Below are 23,309 nucleotides of genomic sequence, written 5' to 3'. Positions count from 1 at the left end.
GGAAGCTGGGTCGCGTTCTGGTATTTAAAGACATTTACCGACGATTTTTTCGTCGCTAAATGATTTCAGTTCGTCGCTAAATGAACTTACGTTAACCAGACATTTAGCGACGATTAAATCGTCGCTATTAGTAAATTTCACACATTTAGCGACGATTTTATCGTCGCTAAATCATTTCGTTTTAATTTAATGGGAGGGATTTTTCCCTCTTTAAACTTCGTCAAAATTTGATAACATTTAGCGACGATTATTTCGTCGCTAATTGTATAGCGACGATAAGACAATCTTTAGCGACAATTTTATCGTCGCTAAATGTTTTCGTCTTAATTATATTCGAGGGATTTTTCCCTCTTTAAAATTCGAAATTAATTCAACGTTATTAGCGACGAAAATATCGTCGCTAAATGTATTTTGAAATAATTAGCGACTAATTTATCGTCGCTAATTATTTTCCCGCGAACTTAGCGACGACAAAAAAGAATTAGCGACGATAAAGTCGTCGCTAATTATCTTTGCCGCCAAACTTTAATATTTCTCGCACCAAAGAATTAGCGACGATAATATCGTCGCTAAAAGGGTTATTAGCGACGATATATTAGCGACGATTTAGTCGTCGCTAATAGTGTCGTCGCTAAATGTGTTATTTCTTGTAGTGTATATTCTCTTCATATATTTAGGAGAATATTTAGGAGAAATATTTTCCTATATTCTCTCAACAAATAAAATAGTTTATAGTTTGATATAAAATAAAATCCTAGATACCGATCTAATGGATGAGAGAAAAAGTAGGATTTATGAGATGCGATCCAAGGGCAGAGAATAAATCCACTAGTGTGAACACAATAAAAGGAAATAATATATTCTAGAATATTCCAAAATATCTCATTTTACTGCTATAAATAGAGGGTTTATGAGAAACAAAATTTAACCTAAACTATATTAAAAAGTTCGGCCTCCTCTCTTTGGTTTGGCCGACATTTTGCTTCTTCCGCTTTCCCTCGGAATTACTTCAATTCCATTCTTAGAAATAAGAGAGAAAGATCTGAAACACCTTGTTTCAAATCTAAGTGAGATAAAGAATCGTTGCCCGCTCATTAGTCTTGTCTTCCTCGAAGATTACGTTTCGGAAGACTACGGTGTCATCAACACGATGAGAAGGAATCCGAGAGTTTCAGAGTCATGCCAAAGTCTTATCGTGATGACTCTTTTATAGACTAAAGACGGATTGTGAAAGCTTGAAGGTTCAATTCGTGAGCCCAAATTTGTAAGTCTTCTGAACTTGTCATTAAATTTATGGTTGTTTGACATATTGCATTTTCTCTCATTAAATAACGTAAATCTAGATCTTGTTTAATTAATAACAATGTTTTAATTAGCTTATGAAAGCGTAATTAATTTTTTCAACATTTAAATGGTTGTTTGAGGTGTTGTCAATGGTGCCCACAAGAAGAGTAGTAGTGTCTATTTATGTACATTTGATGTCATACAGTCTTACGAAGACTCTTGCTTGTAATTGCTTATTCATTAATAAAAAGTTGAAACGTTCATTCAATCTTCTTTGTTTGAAGCTTTATGATAAAACCTTAGTCTTTTAGTCCATAAACAAACTTAACAACTTACGAAGAGACAAATGTAGATTTGCATGAACAAACTCTTCGTAGTTTGCTTAAAACGATATATTCGCAATCTTAGGGTCAAAGGACTATTGACCTCAGTATGATTGTTAGAAGAATCTATGATGTCTGGTTATGAGGCATTGAGAGTTTGGGACTCTATAGTTCTTCTAGGTATCTTCCGAAGATACTGAATTGACCAGTGCACTTCTAGAGACAATATAAGAACAAACCATTTAACCTCTTATGTCTCGAAGTCACTATGTATGAATTGCATCATGCTTACCTTAATCCTGAAATGAGACATGCCATTTCACACCTTAGTATTCTCATTTGAGAAAGTCAAAGTTCGGACTCACTATGTGATTCCGAACAAGGCCTATTGGTGAAGTACTAAGTTGTGAGTCTGTCATGAGTAACTTTGTGAAGTTCTCATAGATATGGAATTCATGTACAAGATTGCTGAAATGCAATGTATGTCACCTCATGCTTTGTTCCTTGGAGTGTGAATAAATGAACTGGCCAGTGTCCAAATTGAGTCCTGACTCTTTTGGATGAAACAATGTGACTTGTTAGCTCCTCGTCAATACATTGTTTCTAACTTATTCACAAGCGACAAAGGAGTTGAGGAAATAACAGCTAGAAGGGTAAAATGGTAATTTAGTAAATCCCGACTAGCTGATGACATTCATGAAGGGTAAACATAGATAATATTCAGTGGATCCGCTCATCATAATTAGGTCGAATTCTTGAGTAGAAAATAAATTCATTTGAACCGAGAGATTTTCAGTGTCAGCTCTTTAGTGGAGTCAGTTGGCATTAAGCTAAACTTGGAAAAGGTTTGTGAACTTTTGAGTCCAAGTGTTTAGCTCAAGCTTTGTTCATTTGGGTCCATGAGGTCACTGTCACGAATCACATCGATAGGAATAGTTAAACTGGAAGCTAAGTCAAAACAAGAACGAAAATAGTCAAAAGGGTATTTTTGTCTTTTGAGACAAAGGATGAAATGAATGTCAATAAATTTTTTGACAAGTTCATTTGATGACTTAATAATGCTCGGCCATGACTTGATCATTGGGCCTTGTGAATTAATTTCATTTCATAAGAATTTTATTGAAAATTCTTAATGGGCCTTTCACATGTTGTCATGAACAAATGAAGAAGCTTCTAGAAGCTCCTTATAGATGTGAAATGGGCGCCCAAATACCCAAGGGAAAGAGAAATTATTTTGTGCATAAATGTATCAAGATATTTGCCAAAAGAAAAAGAGGAAACAAATTTCCTCTATGAGGAAAGCATAAGTTCGGCCAACACAAGGGAAAGAGAGAGACAAACTAAATGAGGAAACAAATCCAAGGCTTATTGAAGCACATGTTGGACGAGCAAAGCAAGGGAAAAAGAGGAAATAAGATTTCCTCATAAAGGCTTTGGAAATAAGAGGAAACTACTTCTTTCCAAGGCCAACCCTTCTCCTATAAATAGGACCCTCATTCCTCTCATTCTATTCATTCCACATAAGTTAGAGATTGAGAGCTTCTCTCTCTAGACCTTGTGGTGGCCGAAAATCCTCTCTCTCTCTCTCTCTAGTTTATTTTCGATTATTTCTTGTCTTGGCACCTAGGTCCTCACTCGACCTAGTGTTTAGCTCTGCGACTTCGAGACTCGTTCTCAAGTCGTAGTGTTTAAAAGTGCCCACTCACTGATTCCTTCTTTTCGAGTGATTTAGTGATAGAAACTTTCGTGGTTGCTCGAGGTGCCGAGGAAAGAAAGAGAGACGTGCTGCGAGGGGAGACGAGCGTTGCAACTTTCCAAAAGCTTCTACAAGGTTCAAGCTTCAAGAAAGGTTAGTAACTTTAATAGCTCATATTAGTTTTTATTTACATGTACATGCTCTTGTCTAGGTTAGTAAAAACTAGTTTTACTTAAAAAGAAAATTTTTAAAATTCCGCCGCTTAACGAAGCGTTAAACTTTTTCTTAAACCCTAGATCGATTCCAACAAATGGTATCAGAGCTATGGTCAAAGATTAGCATGTACATGTTTTTAAAATTATGAGCTTGAAAATCGTTTTCGAAAGTTTACTAATTTTGTGACAAGTTAGAATTGTAATCTTAGATTTTTTTTTAATTTATTGCTCATGCCTTTAAATTAAAAACCATGTTGATTTTCTATGAGTTTGGGATGATGTTAAAACACATTAGAATCAGTTCTAAAAGTTTTTAATTTTTTATATTGAAAAACGTGTTTTAAAGGTTTGAGATTTTTTCGAGTAAAATTTTGTGACTAGTTTTGTTATCTTACTAGTTTCTTATTTTTACTTGAATCGTTTTATGCTTGTTGTTATTTCTTTTATGCCTTGTTATTACCTTGCTAATAAAACACAAATAAAAGCTTTAAACAACATCTTAAAACGTTCCGTTACACTTGATTCTTTTTCGCACCTAAGTAGGACCAAGCTTTAATTTATTTCTTTTTCTTCGAGCTGGAGTAAACCCGCATTAAAAGTGGCATAACTCTCTGCTCAGAAATTGAAATTTAATGATTCTTAAATCAAATTAAAGCTCTGTCTGTCCTCTGTCCAATGCCACCGGTTTCGGCTCAAAAGGACATCGGAGACGCCAGATATGGCGATTTTACTACGAGGTGCGCGGCTGTCTGAAACTCCAGTTTTTTAGAAATCCGGATTTTCAAACCCCACTACCATGAGTTATAGAACTCTAATGAGAAAACTTTCTTGAGCAAAAATGTTTTTTATATGATTATAAACATGATGTGTAAAGATTAAAAGTTTTTAGTTTTGAAAGATTAATTGAAATTGAATTTTTACAAAACTAGTTTGAACTTTGAAAAACCGTTTTCACTTTCAAACTTGAAAATATTTTGTCATCCAAATCAAATAAGTTTTCAAAATGTTTTCAAAACTATATCTATATCACATATGTTCAAAATCTATATGCTCTTGAAATTTTGAGTGAGAGGTCTCCTTGTAGACAAGCCGAAAAATAAAAAGATGTGTAATCTCAAACTTTCAAGTGTTCGAGTTAGTTGAAGTTCACACTTCCCTCACGCACTTTCCCGAAATAGAAAATAGGAAAAGATCGAGTATGTACCTTGTGCCTTTATGCACTAATACTGCTCTGAACATGTCGATCTAGGATTCTCTTCTAGTTGTCCGCTCTGTCGCTCTCTAACTAGGAAATTTGTTTCCGAACTTATAAGAGTCGATGAACCAACTCCAAAAACTAAGTGGGAGGGTTATATTCGTTGTTTGTAACCCGCGATCCCCAACACTAGTGAAAGATGCAATAACGTGGGACTAAGAGCCGCTCTTGCGACCCTCACTTAAATGTGAGTACTCCAAGGCGTTATTGCTTCGATCATTGCTCAATGAGCTACGTCCGAGAGTGATGCAATGATGGCAAGGCCTCCCCTTGGGGGATTGTTTTTCAAAGCTGATCTTTTGGACTAAGTGGTTGGTTGCACGCTTAGGCTCAATTCCTAGTATCCTCCCTTGAGGCTCTGCGAAAGGATGTGAGTGGTCAAACCAATTTAAAAGGTGGCTAGTCAAAATAGATGTATTGACATCTTGGCTTAGCATTAATGATGTGTCATTTACTTATAAATGGAGATTTTTTGCGGCCTTCTCTTGAGGGAGTAAATTATCGTTTGGTTTATAACACCTTTGGATTTTACAAAAGTCTTAATAAAACTTAAATCCTAAACCAAAGACTAATCATAAACTTGTTTCAACTTAAATAGGCAATATGTCTCTCAAACATCTCTACAATTCTTTCCTCGAATAAACTTGAAAACGAAAACTACGTAGATTCGAAACGTAACCTCGACATAATACCTACCGTTAACAAGCACAAATGGGTACTCACCACCCCGTGTCCTCCTCTGACGAATGATGATTCAATTCAAGAGGACAATGACGCCTTAGCGGCCTGGCTTCGATCCGATGAGATTATGAGGTGCTATATCTTGGCATCTATGAACAATATGCTGAAAGAGCAACATCGTGTCATCGAGACTTCCGCTGACATGCTCTACAATCTCCTTGAGATGTTTGGAGGGCAAAGGCGTCAAGCAAGGCAACAAGCAGTCCAACAGTTTATGAACTGTCATATGAAGGCTAGGACTCCTGTTAGAGACTTTATGATACTGATCATTAGTTTTCTAAATAAAATGGAAATCCTAGGATCTGAGACTGATGGGAAGAATATCATAGATATGATCTTAGAAACTCTCCCCGCATCTCTAGATACCTACAAGATGAACTACTCCATAAACAAGCTAGAGTACACTGTTACCAAGCTTATGAAGGAACTTCATACTGCTGTAGGTCTCACTAAGAGAAAGAGGAATCAAGGAGAGGCACATGCTACTGAGCACAAAGCCTCCGCCTCTGGAACTGAGAAGAGACCTCACAAAGCCGATAAAAAGAACTATCCTGCCTACCTCAAAGCAAAGGAACATAGTATTGTACTAGTTACCAAAGCATGCTTAGTAGCTGATAATGTATCAACGTGGATTCTTGACTCCGCCGCTACTAACCATATTTGTTGTTCCTTGAATGGTTTCAAGAAAACGAAAAGCTTAGAGGAAGGCGAGTTCTGTTTCAAATGGGGTGATGGGAGCCTGGTGTCCGCGAAGGCTGTGGGATCCGTGACGCTGTCTTTTGAAGACCGCACTTTAAACTTGAATAATGTTTATTTCGTTCCTACCTTTGGGAAGAACTTAATATCCGTTGCTCGTCTTCTTGAGCAAGATTATTGTTTAAAGTTCATTAAGAATGGAATTCGTATTTCGTTTCCTGATAATTCTTTTGTCACTGATGCATGTATGAAGAATGCTCTTTTCTACATCTATCCCACTAAACCTTCTCTTTTAGACACCGAAATAGATAATGATCTAATTAGGGAGCCAAAGAGGATCAAACTTTATGAATCCTCCGATCTAACAAAATCAACATACCTCTGGCACTTAAGACTTGGTCATATCAGTCTAGATAGGATTAAGAGACTTGTGAGGGATGGTCCACTCCAAGCCTCTGCAATAGGTTCACTACCTACTTGTGAATCCTGCATAGAAAGAAAAATGACTAAGCGACCTTTCTCCGATAAGGGTCGAAGAGCCACTGAGTTGCTGGAACTAATACATTCTGATGTATGTGGACCGCTCAACCAACAGGCACGTGGAGGATGCGAATACTTCGTTACCTTCACTGATGATTACTCAACATATGGGTTTGTCTATTTGCTTAAACACAAATCCGAGACCTTTAACGTATTTAAGGTCTTTAGGGCTTTAGTGGAAAAGCAAACTGGCAAAGTGATCAAAACCCTTCGATCTGATCGAGGTGGTGAGTATATGTCTGGAGAGTTCGATGACTTTCTTAAAGAAGAAGGTATCGCTTCTCAGCTTACCGCACCTGGCACACCTCAACAAAACGGAGTGTCAGAGAGAAGAAACCGAACTCTTATGGAGATGGTTAGATCAATGATGAGTTACTCATCACTCCCGCTTTCCTTTTGGGGATATGCCCTCGAAACAGCCGCCTACATTCTGAACCAAGTTCCGTCCAAGACGGTTCCTGGTACTCCTTATGAACGATGGACTGGCCGTAAAGTGAATTTTGGCCGCATCCGAATTTGGGGTTGCCCTGCACACGTGCTGAGGCAAAAGACTAGCAAGTTGGCTAGTAGGTCAGAATTGTGCCTGTTTGTAGGATATCCGAAGGAAACCAAAGGTTTTACTTTCTATAGTCCCGAGGACGATAAGACTTTCGTTAGCACGAATGCTCGTTTCCTTGAGGAGGACTTTATGAAGGATGCGAAACCTAGAAGCAAAATTGTGCTTGAAGAAAAGTTGGGTGAGGAAGCTTCTACCTCATCTGTAAGAACTGTTCTTACCCCAACTGAAACACAACCTAACTCATCAGAATCTCGTCAAGTAGTACTTAGACGTAGTGGGAGGGCTACTCAAAAGCCTGACAGGTACATGTCTTATGGAGACTCTCTTGTAGCCGTCTCCGACATGGATGACCCTGTTTCCTATAGCCAAGCGATGGCTTGTTCTGAATCAAACCTTTGGCTTGACGCCATGAAAGTTGAAATGCACTCGATGTATTTCAACAAAGTCTGGAAACTTGTAGACCTTCCTGAAGGGATTAAACCCGTAGGGTGTAAGTGGATATACAAGAAGAAAAGGGGTCCTGATGGGAACGTCGAGACGTTCAAAGCACGACTTGTGGCAAAGGGTTATACCCAACAAGAAGGGATTGACTATGAAGAAACCTTCTCGCCAGTCGCGATGCTTAAATCCATCTGCATACTCCTATCCATAGCTGCAGCTCTCGACTATGAGATCTGGCAAATGGATGTCAAGACAGCCTTTCTGAATGGCAATCTTGACGAGCGCATTTACATGGCTCAACCAGACGGTTTCGTGGATAAAGGTCAAGAGACCAAGGTTTGTGAGTTGCTTAAATCCATTTATGGACTAAAGCAAGTATCTAGGTCATGGAATATTAGATTCGATGAAACTGTAAAGAGCTTCGGCTTTGAACAGTCAATAGATGAGCCTTGTGTTTACAAGTTAATACACGAAGGCAAAGTTCTGTTTCTGGTACTATATGTCGATGATATACTACTCATTGGTAATGACGTGGGTAAATTATCTGAGGTTAAGGTCTGGCTAGCAAAGTAATTCGATATGAAGGATCTAGGAGAAGCCGCGTACATTCTGGGAATCCAAATCTTTCGAGATAGGAAAAACCGGACCCTGTCGCTCTCTCAAGCATCTTATATTGATAAGGTGATGGATCGCTTCTCGATGCAAGACTGCAAGAGGGGTCAAACACCCTTTAGGCATGGAGTTTCACTCTCTAAGGACCAGTCTCCCAAGACTGCACAAGAGATTGAAGACATGAGGAAGATTCCTTACGCCTCTGCCGTAGGAAGCCTCATGTATGCTATGCTTTGCACTAGACCTGATATATGTTTCGCCGTTGGCGTAGTTAGTCGTATCCAATCCAACCCTGGACCCGAGCACTGGATTGCTGTTAAGCATGTTCTTAAGTATCTTCGAAGAACTAGGAACTTGATGCTTACATACTCAGGTACTGACCTGACTTTGACGAGATATACCGACTCCGATTTTCAAGAGGATAAGGATTCCAGGAAATCCACTTCGGGATCTGTGTTCATCCTTAATGGTGGAGCTGTTGTGTGGAGAAGTATCAAGCAATCTTGCATTGCTGACTCCACAATGGAAGCAGAATATGTGGCTGCTTGTGAAGCATCCAAAGAGGCTGTATGGCTTAGAAAATTCCTTAAGTATTTGGAAGTTGTTCCAAACGTCGACGAGCCCATGACCCTTTATTGTGATAATAGTGGGGCTGTCGCTTACTCAAAGGAACCTCGAAGCCATAAGTGCTCTAAGCATATTGAGAGGAAATACCATTTGATTCGAGAGATCGCGCAACGCGGAGACGTGGAGGTGAAGTAGATCTCTGGCAGATCCATTCACCAAGGCCCTAGCGAACATGGTCTTCGACCAACTTCGAGAGGGATTAGGCACGTAGGACTACTCACATCTTCTTTGAGTCAAGTGGGAGTTTGTTGTCAATGGTGCCCACAAGAAGAGTAGTAGTGTCTATTTATGTACATTTGATGTCATACAGTCTTACGAAGACTCTTGCTTGTAATTGCTTATTCATTAATAAAAAGTTGAAACGTTCATTCAATCTTCTTTGTTTGAAGCTTTATGATAAAACCTTAGTCTTTTAGTCCATAAACAAACTTAACAACTTACGAAGAGACAAATGTAGATTTGCATGAACAAACTCTTCGTAGTTTGCTTAAAACGATATATTCCGAATCTTAGGGTCAAAGGACTATTGACCTCAGTATGATTGTTAGAAGAATCTATGATGTCTGGTTATGAGGCATTGAGAGTTTGGGACTCTATAGTTCTTCTAGGTATCTTCCGAAGATACTGAATTGACCAGTGCACTTCTAGAGACAATATAAGAACAAACCATTTAACCTCTTATGTCTCGAAGTCACTATGTATGAATTGCATCATGCTTACCTTAATCCTGAAATGAGACATGCCATTTCACACCTTAGTATTCTCATTTGAGAAAGTCAAAGTTCGGACTCACTATGTGATTCCGAACAAGGCCTATTGGTGAAGTACTAAGTTGTGAGTCTGTCATGAGTAACTTTGTGAAGTTCTCATAGATATGGAATTCATGTACAAGATTGCTGAAATGCAATGTATGTCACCTCATGCTTTGTTCCTTGGAGTGTGAATAAATGAACTGGCCAGTGTCCAAATTGAGTCCTGACTCTTTTGGATGAAACAATGTGACTTGTTAGCTCCTCGTCAATACATTGTTTCTAACTTATTCACAAGCGACAAAGGAGTTGAGGAAATAACAGCTAGAAGGGTAAAATGGTAATTTAGTAAATCCCGACTAGCTGATGACATTCATGAAGGGTAAACATAGATAATATTCAATGGATCCGCTCATCATAATTAGGTCGAATTCTTGAGTAGAAAATAAATTCATTTGAACCGAGAGATTTTCAGTGTCAGCTCTTTAGTGGAGTCAGTTGGCATTAAGCTAAACTTGGAAAAGGTTTGTGAACTTTTGAGTCCAAGTGTTTAGCTCAAGCTTTGTTCATTTGGGTCCATGAGGTCACTGTCACGAATCACATCGATAGGAATAGTTAAACTGGAAGCTAAGTCAAAACAAGAACGAAAATAGTCAAAAGGGTATTTTTGTCTTTTGAGACAAAGGATGAAATGAATGTCAATAAATTTTTTGGCAAGTTCATTTGATGACTTAATAATGCTCGGCCATGACTTGATCATTGGGCCTTGTGAATTAATTTCATTTCATAAGAATTTTATTGAAAATTCTTAATGGGCCTTTCACATGTTGTCATGAACAAATGAAGAAGCTTCTAGAAGCTCCTTCTAGATGTGAAATGGGCGCCCAAATACCGAAGGGAAAGAGAAATTATTTTGTGCATAAATGTATCAAGATACTTGCCAAAAGAAAAAGAGGAAACAAATTTCCTCTATGAGGAAAGCATAAGTTCGGCCAACACAAGGGAAAGAGAGAGACAAACTAAATGAGGAAACAAATCCAAGGCTTATTGAAGCACATGTTGGACGTGCAAAGCAAGGGAAAAAGAGGAAATAAGATTTCCTCATAAAGGCTTGGAAAATAAGAGGAAACTACTTCTTTCCAAGGCCAACCCTTCTCCTATAAATAGGACCCTCATTCCTCTCATTCTATTCATTCCACATAAGTTAGAGATTGAGAGCTTCTCTCTCTAGACCTTGTGGTGGCCGAAAATCCTCTCTCTCTCTCTCTAGTTTATTTTCGATTATTTCTTGTCTTGGCACCTAGGTCCTCACTCGACCTAGTGTTTAGCTCTGCGACTTCGAGACTCGTTCTCAAGTCGTAGTGTTTAAAAGTGCCCACTCACTGATTCCTTCTTTTCGAGTGATTTAGTGATAGAAACTTTCGTGGTTGCTCGAGGTGCCGAGGAAAGAAAGAGAGACGTGCTGCGAGGGGAGACGAGCGTTGCAACTTTCCAAAAGCTTCTACAAGGTTCAAGCTTCAAGAAAGGTTAGTAACTTTAATAGCTCATATTAGTTTTTATTTACATGTACATGCTCTTGTCTAGGTTAGTAAAAACTAGTTTTACTTAAAAAGAAAATTTTTAAAATTCCGCCGCTTAACGAAGCGTTAAACTTTTTCTTAAACCCTAGATCGATTCCAACATGAGGTGCAACAATCACCAGCACCCCCGCATTTGTATAAAGGCCTATAATGATTGACGGTTATGGCAAACCGTGTGGTTCATTAGTATAGTCAAGACTCTTCATCCAATTATTGATTAATCGACCAGCATTGATAGAATAATCTCGAACGATGCAAAATAAGACTTGGATACGACCCTCGTCGAGAGTGGTGAAGTGCTTGATCGGAAAAAGACGAGCACAAACAAAGTAAATCCAAGCTTTAGCAATCCTGGTGAGTTGTTCACCCTTGAGTAGCCTTTTTTCCTTTTTCATGGACCCAATCCTCTCCCGGAATACACTATTCCCTCGACATCTCCTCGTGGCTACAAGTTCTTAACCATTCCCGAAAGCCTTCATTGTCGAAAGGCACGTCAAAAGTCCCAAGCAAAGCAACGATGGCTCCGACACTCATATCGACTTCTATCCCAGACCGACACAACATCTTGATCGTTATCCGGTAAGTTTTTATAGAATTCGTACACAAAGTTTAAGTTCACATTGAATTCGAGTATGGCACAAAACTTCACCCAATCATGGACTTGAATACTGTTGTGGATTTGCGCTCCTATGTCAGTGTTAGTGCTCACATCGAATCCCCGCATCAGGGATCAAACTACGCGACAAGATAATGTCGCAGCGTTCCTCAGCGGCTTTGCTAGTAATGATATTTGTATTAGAATCGACTTCGGGGGACGGTTAACGAGCTCTCTTTGATTGACTTTTTCCTTTTGCTAGGACCTTCGGAAGAGCTCGAACCCGTGGCGCCCGCACGCGTTCTAGTTCGAACCAATTTTCACCTATGCAAAACTAAATCATAAACAACTCAATCTCAACATCTACTTCAAAATAAAAATAAAAAACCAATAATTTTAGTACAGAAAACAATCTTCACTCAACCTACAAAATCTATAATTCAAAATTCAACATAACAATTCCAAACAATAACTATGTTTTTTTACAAAAAATTCAACAAAATTCATCCAGCTTTTTACAACAATCACAAATTCTATATCAATTCCAACTCAATTTAAACTTAACAATCTCAAATTATAACTTAATTTCGAATTCAAATTAAAACAATGTCAAATCATAACTCAATCCATTCAGCATTTCAAACAATAAATTAATCTTCAACCACACAAAATACATGTAAAATCATTCATCATAATTTCAATACAATCACAAATTCTCTATCAATTTCACCCCAATTTAAACATCACAATCTTAAATTCCAACTCACCTTCAACCTCAAAGTAAAAAGCAATGACAAATTCTAACTCAATTCATTCACAAATTCATACAAAATCCTAATTTCGTATTCTAACCAAATTAATTACAAACAAATCCCTAAATTTGTGAATTATGAGTCAAACAAATTCGAGCAAATACCATGAAATTTCGGAAAACAACATGAAATTCAAGCTAACCATAGAAAACATAGAAAACCATACCTTGAGAAGTTGTGGAAGAGAGAGGAGGGCGGCGAGACTGAGAGGTAGACAAAGAGAGATGGGGTGAGAGAAGATGGCAGCGAGGACCTGACGATAAAGGATGGCGGCGAGGACGTGGCGACAGAGGATGGCAGCGAGATTTAGCGGCGGCGAGGATATAACGATGAGTTTTGGGCGGCGAGATCTTCACAGACTCGGTCGAAATAGGACTCTCTCGAATTTGGGTCTAAGAAGAAAAAAAAATGAATCTTCCTTTTTATAATGGAACCCTAAAATTCACGTAACCTCGCCGTGGTGAGAATGTCATACAACGAATATTATATCCATTGTAGGAGATTCTCGCCGCGGCGATAACATCTTCTCCCAAAAATAATTGCTCTCAGTATCTTCCTCGTCGTGCTAGAGGCTACCTCTCACCGCGGCGTGTTGAACATGCCACGGTGAAAACACAACGTCGCCACAGCAATAGTATCCTACAGGGGATATGCTATCCGTTGTAGGAGGTGTCGCCTTGGCGAGGTTCATTAAATGTCACTAATCCCACAATGGTTAGACTGTCCGTTGTAGAAAGATTTCACCAAGGTGGGAAACACACTTTGCCGAGGCAAAGATTTTACAACAGATAGTCTAAGCGTTGTGGAAGGTCTGAAATATGGTGAAATTTTACAACACTTATAGTAAGTGTTGTAAAAACATCATGTTTCTACAACGCTTAGCCATAAGCGCTGTAGAAATACCAGACTTCTACAACGCTTAGCCATAAACGTTATAGAAGCACCTAGTTTCTACAACACTTATTTTAAGTGTTGTAGAATCTCATGTTTCTACTGCACTTAGTACTGCACTTAGCCGTAAGTGTTGTAGAATATGGGTTTAGAATCCAACATTTGTACTAGTCTACTCTTCTTGTGAAAGCCTTCATGACGTCCTTACTTTTCGTAATCCTCCCATAAATCTACCTTGCGGTTCCACGATCTTTCATCGCAAATTGTTCAAACAATTTCATCTTAAGCCTTTTAATCTCATGTAGGTTTGCTCCTACAATGAGTGTGTCATCAACTTAATAGAGCCCTATCATGTAGGACTCTACCATGTAATAGTCTACGAATCTCTCGAATTTGCAGTGATGGTCTTTCTCGCACCTCAAACTTTCGGCTTTCTTCATAAACATGCTAACTTCTTGTACCACTATTTTGGTGCCAATTTTTTTCTGTACATGCTCTTCTGATGCACACGCCAGGTTTTTGTGATATAATTATCGTTAGTATAGGTCGATTTACAATTTAATCGTCGTAAGATCTTTATAGTCCTCTCGATGAATTAACCTCCATAACTTAACAATATTATTGCCATAAAACCATTGTAATAACAAAAATTCTAATAAAAAGTAATATTGTACTCTCAAGCTACTTGACGTTATTCAGGGAATTATGGGAAGTAATTACATGACATAGAGAAGTTTTTCACGAATAACAAAAAAAAAGGAGGAGGAGAAGAAAACCACTACATGGCTTCTTTGTTTGTTGTGCAATTTGATGTTTCACCATATATGGTAAAACTATATTCCTATATTCCAAGTAATCTACCGCACGTTGATCCCAATATTCTAGTGATTCCATACTTGCTATGAGATCTTTGATATGGCCACGTCAAGTCTTGGTCTAAAAAATATTCCCCATATACATATTGAATAAATAAATAAAAGTTACTTAGAATCCAATATTACAACAGCTTTACTCGCCAGCCATAAGTTAAAGATCACAACTATTACGATAGCAACTAAATCTATTATTCCAAAATTATTAGCCAATAAAAATGGCGGAATCTAAACCAACATGCATGTGCGACAAAAAAAACAGTAAGTAATATGCCAATCTTGGCTAATGGAAGATTTGAAATCCTAATCCTATATTAACTAAGAAAAAAATAACAGTGCTTTAAATATTAATTAATTATCCCGTAGAAAGAGTCGTAGATGAATCGAATTTTCTTACTTATTAACATAAAAGAAGCTTCCAATAAAGTTATTTTATATTAAGTCATGTAGTCAAATACACAAAATCACCACCCTTCTATATATTGTCCACCAAAAATACTAAGACACAACAAACCACACCAACTTTTATCGCCAAAAAAAAAAAAAAAAAAAAAAAACACCAAATTAGGGTTTCACAAGCCGGTTAAAGAAACTAAAGAGCTTATACATGGAAGACCCTAACAACAATAGGAGTAGAAATTACCAAGATGAGCAAGAGAAGGACAACCAAGAGGTTAAATACCGTGGGGTCAGACGGAGGCCGTGGGGAAAGTTTGCGGCAGAGATAAGAGATCCGTCGAGGCAAGGTGCGAGGCTGTGGCTCGGTACTTTTGACACAGCCGAGGAGGCCGCTCGGGCCTATGATCGGGCCGCGTTTGAGTTTCGAGCCCATCTCGCTATCCTAAACTTCCCTTCCGAGTACTACTCCCGAGTTTTAGGGTCTCCTCCCTACCCTCCTCACATTACATTCTCGGCTCCTCCACCGGGCCCGAGAGGCCCCGGAAGAGGGCAGATGCCAGGCCCATTTAGGCCCGTAGTGGCTGTTGGGCCGTCCTCATCGCGGGGGAGGCAGGTTATTGAGTTTGAGTGCTTGGACAATAGGGTGTTGGAGGAGCTTCTTGGTCAGGAACAGGAGAAGAAGAAATGATCAATGTATGGTGTTTCTTATATAAAGAAATACATAATCAAGAGTATTATCTCCAGAGAAAGACCTTAGAATTTTATGTTAGCTTTTTCTTTCTTTTTCTCTTCCGTTCTATTTGTTTTTGTGTTTTTCTTTGTTATCCTCCTTTTTTATTAGCTAATGGAATGCTTTTTATTTTTCATTTTTGGTATATCTTGTGCATATTTTTTACAGTTTTGTTTAATCAACCCTAATTTTGAGGGAAATATGTTTGCATTTGAGCAAAAGATAAAAAGAAATCCTCGCCAGATATTGTCATTTGGTATATCCTAGCCGATGGTCTACTCTGTACGTACGCGTCAGTAATTTGTCAAACAAAATTTGCTGCATGGAAACGCGTGAAAAAAAAATAAACAAACATTTTTAAGCCCCTGATGAAATACTAACATTTGAATTAAGTATTTCTAAATTCTTGTTAATTGTATAATTTTATTTTTTGAGTTAATTTCAATGTTAGGATTACTGAACTGAGAATATAGTTCGAACTATGAGAAGAGAGTATTTCTCAGTCAAGTTCGGTCTTAATCACGGAAAACCAATCACCTTTTTATCCTAAATATAGATGCGATACTTGAAGAAGCTTTTTGTGTGATGATATAGTTTTCCCAATAACTGCTCACAAAATGCTAAAGGAGGATAAAACATTCCAATTTTGGAAGTAACAAATATTCTATCTTCTTATTCCCATATATTTACTACTGTGCAACGTGCATGTATCCCTTTCGATCGTTATCACACAAGTTTGCTAGTATGCTTAGATCTATTTACACTAGGGGACAAATTTTGGGCTGTTTTAGTACTTTTCTTCTAAATTATGAAGTACACAAATATATGTATTATTTTAAAATTATAATCCATAATTACCATATCTCTGCGTAGTTTATATCAATCAAAGGCGTCTCCAACTCCAACTACTTGAATTCCGGCTTCATAAAATTCTGTCCGAGCTCAATCTCAAATTTTATCAAAAGTATTGTTTGCTAATACAAAAATATGCAGTCAAGATTTCATGAAGATTCGCTAAGAGCTCAGACTAAAACTTAACTACTGTGAGATTAACAAACCATGCAAGCTAACATCCAATAAAAATAAAAAATAAAAAGAAGGAATTGAATTTACATGTCCCAAAACGGCCAAACATAAGTTGGATCGAAGGTCCATCCATCCGATGAGAGAGACACAAAGAGAAACGAGAATCTGTACCTCGATTGACTTTCCTAGTGACCCTTGAAGGTCGTGATGGTTAGGGTCTAGCCCTAATTTGCTACAAACTTCTCGTGACCATATGATTGACTCTTATAACCGCAGTTGAGGTTGTTGATAGACGAGTCTAACACCAATTTAATACAACCTTCTCGTTACCAAAGGAAGCAATCCCCATCCTCATCATCATTCTGATGACACTCTTGAGAAAACGACGGTTTGGGTTCGTCCCAATTAGTTGTGACCCTTAGGAGACTGTCGAAAAAGTGACTTGAGGCTCTCAAAGCGATGCACGTGCCAAGTCTTCACTGTGACATGTGTCTCATAAATTTTAGCCAAGAAATCGCATTAAGATATTCCATTACATCTAGCCTAATGGAGAATTTGGAAGATGTAAAATAATGTCTTCCATTGAATCTCTCGATCTGAAATAAGTGTCGAATATGGAAGATTAAAACATATAAATCTTGAATACTAACACAAAAGATTAGTGGGACTACTCCTGACTTGATTTGGATCACCATAGATGTGAGCTAAAGGAATTGAGCTTGACTCTTCTCAACAGTAGATCAAGACTTCTCATGCATTATCTTAGAGCTTGTAACCAGTCAAATCGATGTTAACTCGGTATCGGAGTTGGAGCTAGAACGACTGATTAGACCTTGCAAATGGTGCCCAAAAATTGGGCTTTGGTATTATTTCAGTCTTAATCCGAGCCTTTGTCAATCGCATGTAGATCACCAAAGAATACATGGATTAGGACTCTGTTGAGCTTTTGATAATTGATGTTATTTTTTATTAATACCATTTTTTTTTATCAAGAGACTAAATATACCATGTCGTACGATCTACTGTCAGATTATTTGGCCAAATGGCGAAAGAGTCTTCAAATTTAGACATGTAGCAAGGCGAAAGGCAAACTCTGAATATAATAAAAATATAATAAATATATTTTTTATTTCGTCCACATTACTTTTCTGGAAGCCTAGCACTACTACAAAAATAGGATTCTACAACGCTTAAAAAACGTTGTAGAATCCTGCGTTGTAGAAGCTTCTACAACGCTTAAAAATCCGTTGTAGAATCCAACAGCTTTCTACAACGCTTAATAATCCGTTGTAGAAACTACGCTTCTACAACGGAATCTTAAGCGTTGTAGAAGCTTCTACAACGGTCTAATTCCATTGTGTAATTTTAAAATATTTTCACACATGTCGCCGCGGCGACGTATATTTTTCGCCGCGGCGACATGCTTCTACAATGGATTGATTTTCCGTTGTAGAAGGACCTCGCCGCGGCTAGAATTATACGTCGCCGCGGCGAGGTACGTTCCGAGCCGCGGCGAGAACATTCTACAACGGATATTCAATCCGTTGTAGAAGCACGTCGCCGCGGCGAAAAATATACTTCGCCGCGGCGATAAATTCGCCGCGGCGAAGTCAAATCTTTGCCGCGGCGAGATGATTCTACAACGGATATAAAGCGTTGTAGGAAGGCGATGAATTTTTTTTTAAAAACTCGCCGCGGCGAAGAAAAAATCTCGCCGCGGCGAGACTAAGATATCTAATTTGCTTGCTCTCGGTATCTTGTCTCGCCGCGGCGATAAGTATAGTTCGCCGCGGCGAGAATCATTTATTTTCAATCCACAATTTGTTTTTTACACGATACTAGCACCTGAAAATAATCTTCAATACAAAAAATATCTAATATATACATTCATCTCAAATATCCTCATCTTTAAAACATTCAAAATCTAATATATACATCTTCGAAAAAACTAGCTAATCGTCACAGTTAATAAATGTTTGTACATAAGTTACCCATTCTTCCCTAACTCTCTCTAAATCCTCTTTTGTATAGGATTTCTTATTTTCTAATTTTCCTACACCTCCTACGACTATATCACGCATATAAGAAATGACAAAATACCCGCATTCCGTGTTTCCCGTTTGTCTCGGAGCGTCCCAAGCCTTGATGTACGTTGATTGCCCGTTACTATTGGCGTTTTGATGCTCGAGCTTGAAATCAACAAGAACCCTATATAACACGGAGATTATAAGAGAAAAAACATCTAGAACGGTTTATAATAAAAATTATTTAAGAAATCAAAATATTACCTTTTTATCAATCGATTTAAATCCGTTGGGATTTTATTTCTCAACGGGTCAAAGAACATAGCGCTATTTCTCCAAAGGTCGAGGACAACGAGCATCCAATGCGCACCTTTGTTATACGGCATCAAAACTAGTTCACCAAATTTGCAATGTCGTACCACGTTTCCAACGTCCTTGACTTGTTTTGACAAATAAGCCTCCTCGTCGTCATTTTGTATATACGAACTTAAGCTCGGATTTATAAAACAAAAATTTCGAGTCTTCTTCGCCTTTTCTAGCCTCGATCGTAGATAGCTATGACAAACAAATATTTAGTTGATCAAAACACTAAATATTGAATATTGATATTAAAAAACGCATATAAAGAAAACTCTTACTCCATATAAACCGTTATGCTCCCCGCGCCAATTTCCAAGTATTGCAAAAAATCGGAAATGTCTTCAAATGACACCGGAATCGGGATAGCCGCGAGACTTGGACTAACATTGACCATAATCACATCCCCTTCCGGTAACATTACTTTGTTGGCATGTTGAGCGAGCAATCGATACTTTGGATTAATCACCTTGTACGGAATCTTCTTAGCATCATCGATGCTAGCTTCACTCTCAAAACCGAGCTTTGAGAGTTGTTTGACAACCGGACCGCGACTCTCTATTCCCGAGTCAATTTCCATGAGTCTCTTCGGCCACGAGACAAACCCGCCTATAGCATCTTCAACGGTTTGAGCTTCTTCGGTGGGAATTGGCAATTTTGCTTTTTTAATCAAAACCCCCAAAACGGCCACGCGTAAATTTCCTTCCTCCAAAGGTGAGAAATGAACTACGCCTCCATTCATGTACGCTCGCCCATTTGCAACATGAATTGTGCCTCCGAACTCGGTGTCATCAATGAAAAGAAGACACTCGACGCTTTCATCCGAACTCGGTGTCACCGGCGTGGTTGGATTCAAAGAGCAACTAGCACAGACACTATTTGGTTTTTCCACAACAATAGGATCGATCTTCGGACGATCATCAACAATGATAGGATCGATCTTCGGACGATCGTCAACATCGTCGTGTTCTAAGCGAATCAAGAATTTTATCAATAACTTAATACCAAAACATTTATCTTTAATAAATAGATAAAAAAAAAATTGAACATACCTAAAGAGACCGCTTCATTGACGTGTTCTTCAACATTTGCCATCTCTTTATCATCAACAACCTTCGCGTTGAGATTCTCTTTCACTTGCTCGACACTAGGCGACTCGACATTAATGCTACCATTTCCACCGAATGCCTTCATCACCAAAGACTTTAACTCGCTCATTTCCCGACGCATCTTCATTACTTCTTCGTTGGGCGTTGGAGGAACAAAGTACTTAAAACGCGACGTGTGTTTGGATTGACCGCAAACTCGCGACGTTCCCAAAGCTTCTTGCAAAACACTCTTTCCCGATTCCGGCAACCATGTCCCTTGCGATGCTTGTTGTGATAACGTTTTCTACACATAAAATTATTTGAAAATAAAATTACAAGGTTAATTGTTATAACAAAGGTAAAGAACTTACGATTTTGTCTCCCATCAATTTGTCTTTCTCATCCTTGTAGTTATCTACGTCTTTCATTCGCGAGTCAATCCAAAGTTCCTCTTTCGTAGGCCATTCCCCCGTTTCGTCATGCTAGTAAGAAGTAATTATATAATAAATTAAAAAATAATTGCAACATTTGAAATAACTAAAAGAAAAAAATGAATCTAACCTTTTCTTGATCAAGCTTTCGATATCCATTTCGGCACGTTCGAGATTTGTACACACTTTTTCCGATATTTGATTTCCCATGTTCCGATGTTTGTTTGAACATTTCGGTTCGTCTATACTCAACAAATGCTATCCAATCTTCTTCGGTGATACTTGTATAGTATTTCAAAATACAAGCCGGTCTCTTTAAGGCGATTGGTTCGTTGATTATGTCTTTGAGTAGATCGTTGTATATCTCATGACGAAATAACCTTGCGGCTTCTCCGACTCTCATAAGGCAATCGTGTTTTTGTTCGATAGGAATCGTAAATCCTTCTTGCATTTCGTTCCAAATCCGTTCTTTAATTTGGGCGTTGTCTTTACATCTCCAATCACGCATCGAAAGTGGAACGTGTTCTCTTGCTAACACGCCAAAGTAACTCGACAACTCATCACCCTCTTTACCGATTGGTTGCCCTTTATCATCAAATTGTACCGGGATTTTTTTACCAAGTGTTTTAGCCTTATTAACCCGACCCATAAGAGTGTTTCTTCGTTTTCCTTGTTCATCGGAGTTAAGCGCTAGTTGTCTTCTAATTTTTCTTTTACCACTACCGCTAGAAGTAGTAGTAGTGGACGACATTGAATCTAATAAACAAAATTCAAATCATAATTTCAATTTTCAACTCAAATGTTATCAAAATTTCAACTCAAATGTAACAAAAATCAAATATAAACTCAACTCTAATCACAATATAAACTCAAATCCAATCCGATTCTAAACAAAAACACAATTTCAATCCCAATTCAATCTACTATCAAATATATTTCTCAAATCAAATCAATATCAAACTTCAATTCAATAAACTCAAATCCAATACAATATCTCCTAATTTCAAATCAATATCGAATTCACACTAAATAAGTTCATGTAAAAATGTTCAAAAACATTACCCGGAGTTGGACGAGCAAAAGGGCGGCGAAGAGAAGGTGGTGAGGCGAGGTGAGGGCGCGCGGCGAGGGTGGGCACGAGCAAGGTGAGGGCGCGCGGCGAGGGAGGGCGGCGTGGGCGCACAGCGAGGTGAGAGAGGGCGGCGTGGGCGCGGCGCACGGCGAGGAGAGGGAGTTGAGGGTCGGAGAGAACGCGCGGGAGGGCGCGGTAGTTCAGCGAAGTGAGGGACGGAGAGAGAGAGAGGGGCCGAGAGAGAGAGCGTGGCGGAGAGAGAGAGGGACGGGCGGCAAGAGAGTGGCGGAGAGAGAGAGGGACGGGCGGAGAGAGAGAAGGACGAGAGAGATAGTAGTGGAGATGAGAAGAAATGAGAGGAAAAAAAAACGCTAAGTATAGATATGAATGGGCGCGGGTAGTTAAAAAAATTTGAAAATTTCAGATTTTTTAACGCTCCTACAACGCTTATTCTAAGCGTTGTAGGAGCTCGCCGCGGCGAAGTGTATTTCTCGCCGCGGCGAGATGATTCTACAACGCTTAGAATGAGCGTTGTAGGAGCCTCGCCGCGGCAAAACCAAATTCTCGCTGCGGCGAGAGTTACCCAGAAACGTCTCGCCGCGGCGAAAATGTGTCATCGCCGCGGCGAGGTAACCCTAGATGTCCTCGCCGTGGCAATATACAATTTCCGCCGCGGCGAGACCTTTCTACAACGCTTAAGTAAGCATTGTAGAAGCCTCGCCGCGGCGAAGGCTAATTCCCGCCGCGGCGAGGAATACATTCGCCGCGGCGGGAATTGTATGGTGCCGCGGCGAGAGTATATGTCTGGAACATGGTGCTCTCGGTAAGTTTTTCGCCGCGGCGACGACCTGTTCCCGCCGCGGCGCAGGACTCCTGCCGCGGCGGGATTTGTACCTCGCCGCGGCGTGATATGTCGCCGCGGCGAACGCATATTTTTGCCGCGGCGAGGACATTCTACAACGCTTCTGGTAAGCGTTGTAGAATGTCTCGCCGCGGCGAAGTAGAAAGTTCGCCGCGGCGAGTGACACGAGACTGGTGATATAAATTCTCATTTCTGGTCTTTTTCACTTTGAACTCTCTCATAACCTCACTCGAAAAAATATTTCCAGTACCTTTTCTACTCATTCTAGAGCGTCCTCGTTTACTAGTCTCATCTACACATTCAAATCTTGTAAGTTCTTCTTTAACTTCTTCTAATTGTTGTTCTCTTGATAGTTTATACTAATTAGAATTGGTAATTTTTTGTATAATTAGGGTTTTTCTATGAATATGAGGAAGTGGATGTGGGAGAATAGATTGAATGAGATATATCGGAAAGGTGTAGATGAGTTTTGTGATTTTGCTAGAGAGAACATGGTAGATTTGAAATCTATTCGTTGTCCTTGTATTAAATGTGGAAATCATAGACATTTTTCGATTGATGTCGTTCGGACCCATTTGTTTGCATATGGAATAATGACCTCGTATCAAAGATGGTTCTACCATGGTGAGGTTTTTCGTTCTACGGCAAATGAGGATGATGTTGAAGATGATATTGATGATATGTGCGGCATGATGAATGATTTGGAGGACGATTTTGTTGAGCGACCGGAATTGTTTGAGTCCATGATGAATGATGCGGAGACACCATTATATGAAGGGTGTACAAGCTATTCGAAGTTGTCATTTTTAGTTACATTATTTCATTTGAAGGC

At 39.0% G+C, this 23,309-nt stretch overlaps 1 pseudogene; it reads left to right on the top strand.

Moving 5' to 3' along the window:
* The first annotated feature begins 15,063 nt into the window (after positions 1-15,063).
* LOC149393431 (ethylene-responsive transcription factor ERF098 pseudogene) lies at positions 15,064-15,762 on the top strand (annotated as a pseudogene).
* Positions 15,763-23,309: the final 7,547 nt, after the last annotated feature.

This window comes from Urtica dioica, chromosome 6 (genome assembly GCF_054948205.1).
Source record: "Urtica dioica subsp. dioica isolate 48M chromosome 6, U.dioica_male_clone48M_v1_H2, whole genome shotgun sequence".
NCBI lineage: Eukaryota > Viridiplantae > Streptophyta > Magnoliopsida > Rosales > Urticaceae > Urtica > Urtica dioica.
Note: the sequence above shows the minus strand (reverse complement) of the source record. Positions and strands in the feature narration are given on the sequence as shown.